At 47.9% G+C, this 8,496-nt stretch overlaps 2 pseudogenes; one reads left to right on the forward strand and one right to left on the reverse strand.

Moving 5' to 3' along the window:
- The first annotated feature begins 1,522 nt into the window (after window positions 1–1,522).
- Window positions 1,523–5,015, forward strand: LOC116927534 (annotated as a pseudogene).
- Window positions 5,016–6,805: 1,790 nt separating this feature from the next.
- Window positions 6,806–8,006, reverse strand: LOC116927533 (annotated as a pseudogene).
- Window positions 8,007–8,496: the final 490 nt, after the last annotated feature.

Here is an 8,496-nt window from a genome sequence, read left to right on the forward strand (position 1 = left end):
CACTAAAGAATTCCTAATTTACACTGATGCCAGCGATTACGGACTTGCAGCCGTTTTGTCCCAAATACACGACGGAAAAGACCAACCAATCGCCTACGCCAGTAGACACCTGAATAAAGCAGAAACCAAGTACTCTACTATCGAGAAGGAAGCTGCGGCCGTGTTTTTCTGTATAAAGCGTTAACGCCATTACCTTCAGGACGAGCCATTCGTTATCATCAGTTATAATCGCCCACTTCAGTGGTTGCAGACGTTTAAAGACGAGACCGGTAGATTAGGAAGATGGTCAATACTGTTGGCTAACCTCAAATACTCGATAAGGTACCGGCCGGGTCGAGTCAATGAGAATGCAGATTTTCTATCCCGAATTCCGGTTAACTCAGTTCGAACGGCCCCTGAAGAAGATGACGCCATACTCCGTGAACAGAAAAAAGATTCATTATGTATGGACACAACAAATTACTTAGAACATGGAACCCATAGTGAAGAAAATACAGACTAGATTTGGGCGAAAAAAATCGAGCTGTATGGTATTGCTGGTGGCCTTCTGTGTCGTACATAAGAGCCCATCTCGAAGAAGAGTTGACGGATCGTGCAGCAACAAGTGGTGGTTCCCTTCACCCTGAGAAAACAGCTATTGAACGAGTATCACGACTGCCCTCTATCCGGCCATCTGGCATACCAGCGGACATGCCTCCGGATTAGAGACAAATACTACTGGCCAACAATGCTCTCCGACGTAAAGGAGTACTGCCTCGCTTGTAAACCCTGTGCCCTCCAACGACGATCGAATCTTCGGGCTTTCTTAAATCCCCTAGATCTCACCTCAGGACCCTTCGAGGTCTTAGGGCTAGACTTCTTAGGGCCAATTCAACCACCATCCCTGCAAGGGAACAATCACATCCTAGTAATTACTGATTACTTCACGAAATGGGTAGAAGTTATCCCTCTGGCAGACCAGACCGCCCTTTCAACGAGCAAGGCGCTAGCAGATAGAGTCATTTTGTATCATGGTCCCCCAAGGGCCATTGTCACCGACCGTGGTTCGAATTTTACGTCCGAGCTGTTCTCCTCACTTTGTAAGACACTACAAATTAAACAGTTGAGGACCACTGCGTACCATCCACAGACTAATGGCTTAACCGAAAGATTCAACAAAACCGTAGTAGAAATGCTACGGAAATACATGGAACAGGGTTTCTCTAAATGGGAAGAAGTGCTAGGCCCAGTTGCTTTCGCCTACAGGAACTCTGTACACTCCTCCACCCTGGAAACCCCCTACTTCCCAAATCATGGCCGCGATCCAGTAGTGCCCATTGACCAATTTTTACATAAACCAGCAAACATCATCATCCCATCCGACTAAAAAAGCCAGCTAATGCAACGTCTTCACGAGGCCTTCGTATTGGTTAAAGCAAACTTGACCCAAGCCAGGGAACAGCAAACGACTTAGTACGACAAGCGGGCTCCTGAGCAAGCATTCAACATCGGTGACAAGGTGCTAATCGACGTAAGAACGCCAATGGCAGGCGCAAGCAAGAAACTAGTCCCCCGTTTTATGGGGCCCTACTGCGTCACAAAAATCAACAACAACCACACCGTGGAAATTCAAGAATGCGTGAAAAAACAGACCCAGTTGGTGCACGTAAACAGGATCAAACCCCTTTATGAATCTATGATCTGTAAGGAAGAACCTTGCGTAGATTTCCAAAAGAGCCGTGATCACCCCATACCACCAGAGGTCACCAACGAACTAGAAGTACCACCCCCAACGGATGAAGAGTACGCTCTGCAGGGAGAACAGGATCTGAAAGACCTCGATGCTGGTCCATCCCCCTTACCAGAAGGAGCGATAACTTCAAACCTCCACAAACGACAAAACATAGACCTCTCTTTCACCCCGGAACGACTCCTTTTAACGGCTTTAGAGCAAGTAGCCCCACCAGTCCCCCCCCGTAGCACCCCGCCCTGAGCGCCGCACTGGCCTACAGCCATGGAGCGCCCTTAGACTACCCAATGGCCGTGACATGTAGCGCATCCCCTCGTATAAATGTTAGATGTTTAAATATAAGTTGAGTAGCAGCCATATGAACAGTTCACCATGCGAAGTTAACCATGTGCCTTTTCACTACATGCCGCGCCGTAGAATAAAATCCGTTACTTCCCTATGTATCATTGCTATGCATTTCCTGGTTTTACTCGTGATTTCATGCTATTCACCGTATCGTATCTTCGCTTGCCTAGATTATTGTTGCTGTCCCTGCTCGCCCTCCTGTTTTTTACCCCCTTGGCCGCATTTAACGCCACCGTGTGTACCTGTGATGGTGCGGCATACCTGGGATTCCTGGAGTTCACGGAGGAAGACTTCTCTTTTGAAGCCACCCGCACTCCACCGGTACCCATTACGTACGCTATCTACTCTACACTACCAGAAGTTAAACGCTTTGCTGGCCACACGTATAGCATGTGGGTAGCCACCACCACAGTGTACAAGGACTTCATGCAATGGAATCAAGTGTCTTACTGCCAGAACCCCATCGAAGTGGATACAGCAACGTGCCGAAGGATGAGAGACACACGACAATGTCGAGGTAAGACGATGGATATAAAAGGTCCCAACTCATTCGCCCTGGAAGGCCACCCATTCGTGGAAACCAGTTGGCTTCGGACGGCGACAGAAAAGATGACCAACTGTCGCCTCGAAGAAGTGACCTTCCAGAGCAAATGCCCGAACTGTACCATCAGCTCTCCACTTGGCGACATCCCTGGAGCAATAAACGGCTCTTTCAAACACAACCTCATGACCCTCGTCTGACACGATTCCTGGAAGAAAGCGAAGCCGTGTGAGATAAGGGTTATTGAAAAGGGAATGGACGTCAAGTACTCTACCGGAAACGACACTGCCTTCCGTATTCGGGACCCAATTAAGCAGCTGGATTTTATATATTCAATGATAAACAGTTCCGTCTGTGGAGGAGGAAACCTCACTGCCTACCATCTGGTTCTAGGAATAGACAGAATCGTCATCGTGGTTCGGGAAGCCGCCAAGGGAACCGACCTCGTCGAGATGAGGCCCAATAACCCGGAAGCCGTGACCAAGATGGCACTGTCCGAACTGACACGAGCGGAGATCGTATACGCCAGTCATACGCAATACATCAGAGACTTCGCAATGGATATTTCAAATCACCTGGCCCGAGAAATTCGTAACCTCCAATGCGAAAGCCGGAAAACCGCCTACCATGCCGCTACGATGACTGCACAGTACGACGGATGGTTATCCGCTAAACACCTGGACCTTCCATTATGCACCAAGCTATTGGCGGTCGGAGCATCCGTATCCGTGTTGCAGGGTTTCCCCAGCAACGTCACCTTCGAGACGGTTTTCAAGCCATGTGAAACCCAACCTCGTTGGGGCAACCAGACCATCAACGTGGAAGGCTGGGAGCTCACGAAGTACTCCGATTGCTACTAGCACGCAAACTTCGTCAACTTCAACGGCAAAGCCCACACCTTCAAGAACAACACCTGGATGCCAATCAACCCCAACCTAGAGATACAAGGCCGCCGTTTCATCGCCACTATGCCCCTGGAGGTCGATAACTCCTTGGGCATGATACTGCAGTTGCACCCAACAATAACGTCGCAACCCCTGAGTGCTTCAATCATCATGGCGGACATCCTGGCGTACATACATATGGGCTATGTCACAGAAATGCCGGGCGAACGACTCGTCAACACAGTCCTCGTCCACCCCGGACAAGCACAAGACGTCTCCTTCATGGCAAAGATCGGATACTGGCTTCGGAACTTCGGCATCATGTCGGGAGTATGAGTATCCCTTGCTCTGGCTTTCCGATTCTGCGGACTCGGTTCCCTCTTTGGTCTTTACATCCCTTGCTGTCGGTACTTTAACCCGTGCAGTTGGTTAACGCCACCTCAGTCTGCTCATCGAAACATTAAGTCGAAACCCCAAGCAACCACCAACTTGGCCCCAACTGCTCCGGTCACCATTGTCAATATACCCCCACCCCCAACTCCCGCCGGTCCCACAAGGCAGCTAGGACCAACAACCATACCTCATCCCACCCATTTCACATTCCCGTAGCCTAGCCCAACACAGAGAAGCAGCAGCCCTCCTCTCGCGTCCCTAGTATTAAAACCCCACGCGTTGATTGCCCCCCTTACTTTTCCCATGTATCATGCAATGTCGTAGATTTTATGTTAGTTTCCTTTAGAATAAACCCACCCAGAATCGTGCAGAGTATACCATGTACCCCATAACACCCCACCAACCCTTCGATACCAAGCCTTCCTAATCCTTACCGCACTCTATCCCTAGGCTCCAACCCTCCCCCCTTACATCCTCGGATGATCGGGAAGACCAGAAAGGTGGACAAGCGGCCTGGATCCCCGACCCGGACGAAGAAGACAACCTCTACTGCGCAGACTACTCGTCTGACATGGAGAAATTCCGATACGTGGTGGCCTGCCCAGATGACGAAGAGGACATCCTGTATTGCGCGGACAACCCCGACGACGACGAGGTTATGTACGACGCAGACGTCTCAGGTGACATCGACGACGTCTCCCTACTCTCGGTAGATGACCCCTGGGAGGAAGACTCCTTTTCCTCGGGCACCTCCACCCTCCTCTTAGATCCGGTCGCACTACTCGAAGACAGGCCCTCATCATACTGTATGTCAGCGGCCAGTGACGTCCAGGAAAGGGGCATAGACATTGCAGCGCTAAACGACAGCATCACGAGGCTTCGTGGCGGAAAATGCAATATCAGCTTCGTAAGCAGTCATTACTCTTTGAACTCCGACGAAGAGGACCTGGCAGCAGCGCGGTATGCCGAACGCATCTATCGCTTACCCCCACAAAAGGAGCCGGAGTACGGATGGGAGATCGGTGAGCTGGACAAGTCCGGGAATCATTCGTGGATCAGCAGGGAGGAGCCCTGGCCGAGGTCATCCACCCCTCGTGACAGAGGAAAGACTGCCGAGGAATAACTGACCCCCTTACGACCCAACCGCCCTACGCAATGCTGATTGCGGGACGCAATCTTGTAGGAAAAGGAGCTATGTAAGGGCTCCCACTAGAGTTAAGACTTTAAGTAAAATTAAGTTAACTGCATTTAGTTAAGTGTTTGTACAATCTTATATTCCTTTTCCCCACCTTTGACCTCCTTTCCCTCGCTATCTCTTTTATCACTGTCATCCGCTTGACCGAGGTGTCGATGACACCCAGTCTTATCAATGACCTTGTTCCTTCTTTCACACCAGTTCGAATGGAGTGCGAACTGGAGGCACACTCCTTCATCTTTATTGACCACGCTAACCTTTTTGCGTCCGCATCTTGGGTGTGGTATAAAACAACCGTTTCTTAGATGTTCGAGTTAGTTCCCCTTTTAGTATTCGTGTGTAGTTGTTGCACTTTGTGTTCCCTACTATCGTGTAGAACCCTAATTACAAGTGTTGGAGAAATAAACGTGGTCTGGCAACCTAATTTATATATTGTATGATTTCTGTTCACATCGATTATTCGTGTAGAGGGCAGCACCCACGTTCACAGTGCAATAGGGTTGCGGTTTAGCCCATCTTAGGTAACGTCGAAGCCTACTTAAACCTTATGGCGTCTGTATGTCTGTGTGTGCTGTCCGAGAGGTAATCTGATGTTATAATTTGCACGGTTTATCATATACTCATATAATTTTGCAAGGGGTCATGCCAAGATTTCCCGCAATATAAAGATTGTAAGAAAAGAAGAGAAAATCCCTTTCTCAAGAGTTAGCGTGAGAACAAAACGATTCGTGCCAAGACTCACCGTACGCACCGTGTCTTCTTATACATCGCCGCACCCCGCTGCCAGCCTGACCCGTGCTTCCAGACCTGACGTCGCGGCACTCACCGTCACCAATAAGGCGTTAACATGTAATCAGCTCCAGCGTAAGTAACCTTCCATCTAACCTTGCTAGCTGTCTTAACTTTTGTTCTTTTCATATCCGGGCAACCGACGTGTCCGACGCGCCGGACTTTCCTGTAATGAGCCTGTGCAAACGGCACGGCCGGAATGGCCCAAGCAAAGTTGCCCATCACCTTTGCAAGGTCTCTTAATTTTATCCTATTATGTTCCAATGCTTGAACACAAAGCTTGTGAAATTTATCCCTCTTTTTTTCTGGCAAAATAAAGGCCAGCGACGGGGAATCCAAAACCCCCCCAAAAAATTCCAAAGTTTTGGTAGGGGACGGCTGGGATTTCTGCTAGTTGATGAGAAAACCAAGTTCTTGAAGAAGGTCTGAAGCTAGCTTGACATCTGCTAACAGCCCCTCCCTCCTCTCATTCAAAAATAACATATCGTCTAGGTAAATGATCACCCTAACCCCTTTCGAACGTAGGGCCACCATTACAGGTTTTAAAAGTTTAGTGAACACCCACGGGGCCGGCGCCAGCCTAAATATAGAGATGTAAATTAGTAGGCGTTTTCTTTCCACCGGAAACGCAAAAAGGGTTGATGGTCGATGCACACGGGCACCGTCAGGTAGGCATCTTTTAAATCCAGCTTAACCATAAAATCCCCCTGTTTTAGCAAGTCTTTTACAATGTCAAACCCCTCCATTTTAAAGTGCTTGTATACTATGTGCTGGTTGAGATACTTTAGGTTGATTATCGGCCTATAGCCCCACGTTTTCTTGGGAATGGCGAACACTCTACTGTAAAAACCTGGTGTTTCTGGAGCTCTGACAATGGCCTCTTTCTTCAATAAGTGCGATACTTCAGCGTTGCAGAACCATTTGCTGACTCATAACGAATTCCCCTGATCTGTTGATTGAAAAGGTTTAGACTCGAAAAAGATTTTGGATCCTGACTCTATGATCCCACGGATCCAAGGGTCTTTGGTCAACGCACGCCACGCTACAGTAGAGAATCTAAGTCTAGCTCCTATATTCTTTCTTACTAATGCTGACGCCGTTCCACCACAGGTTGGCGTCGTAACAACCGGAAAAAAAAGGAAAAACAGTCAGTATACCTTGTCTGGTAACCACGTCTCTCGGACGGGTCTCCCTGTCTCGAAGTCTCGGGGCGTGGATCCTCTGGTTTATCCGCTTGTTTCTGTTGTGTCTTTTGACTGAATCCTCCGCTGATCCTTCCGACCGATGCGACCTTTTGCAACTTTGCGTCCTCATCGGCTGCTTGCAGAAGAGCGGACGTAAAGGTCGGTCCGAATAGCTGGGCCTCTTCCGAAGGTGAGAAGTTAGTGGGATCTTTCAAAAGGGTTTTGAAACGCGGATAAACGCTATTCATCAAGTTGGCTCTCCTATTTTTTTAAATAAAAAAATGTGTTTCTGCCCAAAGACGGATCGCGCTCTCCAAAATCATCCCTTCCTCAGTGTCTGGAGCTAAGCGGTTCCAAAGCGAAATTAGTGGTCTGACATTATCTAATACCTTGAGCTGTGTAGATTTCCAGATTAACTCTCTCTGGGCGATGAATTTACTATGGCTGTTGCGGGAAATCTGCCGCTCAACCACGTCGTCCATTTTGGGGCATGATAGTAGAAAATTTTCGTCCTCAAACGCTGGTTTAAAAATGTCCCTCAGTTCTCTAGTTTGAGCTTGTTTCTTTCCTACCGACATCCAAGATGCTAGTTGGGCTTACGCCTCTTTTGGAAAAACTCGGTCTAGGGCAGGTGGAGGCGTCTGCAGAGACCTTGAAGAACGCTCTCTGCGTAGGGATCTGGACGGCTCCTTGATGCACGGCGAGGTGAACGTCTACGATGCCGATCTCGAGACCTTGATCTGTCTCTACGTCTACGGTCCCTGCTTCTGTCTCTCCTGTTGTAGCGATGCTGCGATGATACGTCGTATCGTCTTGAACGGGAGCGCGATCGAGAAGGTAATGGTCTAGGCGCTCTAGGAAAAGGAGAGCCTCTCCTACCTTCAAAAATTACTCTCGAGTCAATGGAATACGACCCTTCGCTATATGGGAACGGGGTGGAATCCATGACTGCACTCAGATGAAGCTAATAACGGTCTGAGGCATGAGACGCGGCAAAGGCGCGAAAAGAACTTAGAAAAGCTAAATAAATGACGTGTCAACACTGTAAAAGTTGAGAGGAGTTTTTTACTTATAACATGAGTTTTTACTCCAACATGTAAACAGGATCAAAAATACTTATAGTCAATGTGAATACACTGTGATTCCATAAATTTATACTTCTACATGTAAACAGAATCAAATATACTTGTATTCAATGTGAAAACACTGTGATACCATGAGTTTTTAATTCTATATGTAAACAGGGTCAAATATACTGGTATTCAATGTTAACATACTGTGATATTATGGGTGTATACTTCCACATGTAAACAGAATCAAATATACTTGAATTCAATGTGAATACACTGTGATATTTTGAGTTTATACTTCTACAAGTAAACAGAATCAAATATACTTGTATTGAATGTGAATACACTGTGATACCATGAGTTTTT

Source organism: Daphnia magna, linkage group LG7, assembly GCF_020631705.1.
Source record: "Daphnia magna isolate NIES linkage group LG7, ASM2063170v1.1, whole genome shotgun sequence".
In the NCBI taxonomy this organism is placed as follows: domain Eukaryota; kingdom Metazoa; phylum Arthropoda; class Branchiopoda; order Diplostraca; family Daphniidae; genus Daphnia; species Daphnia magna.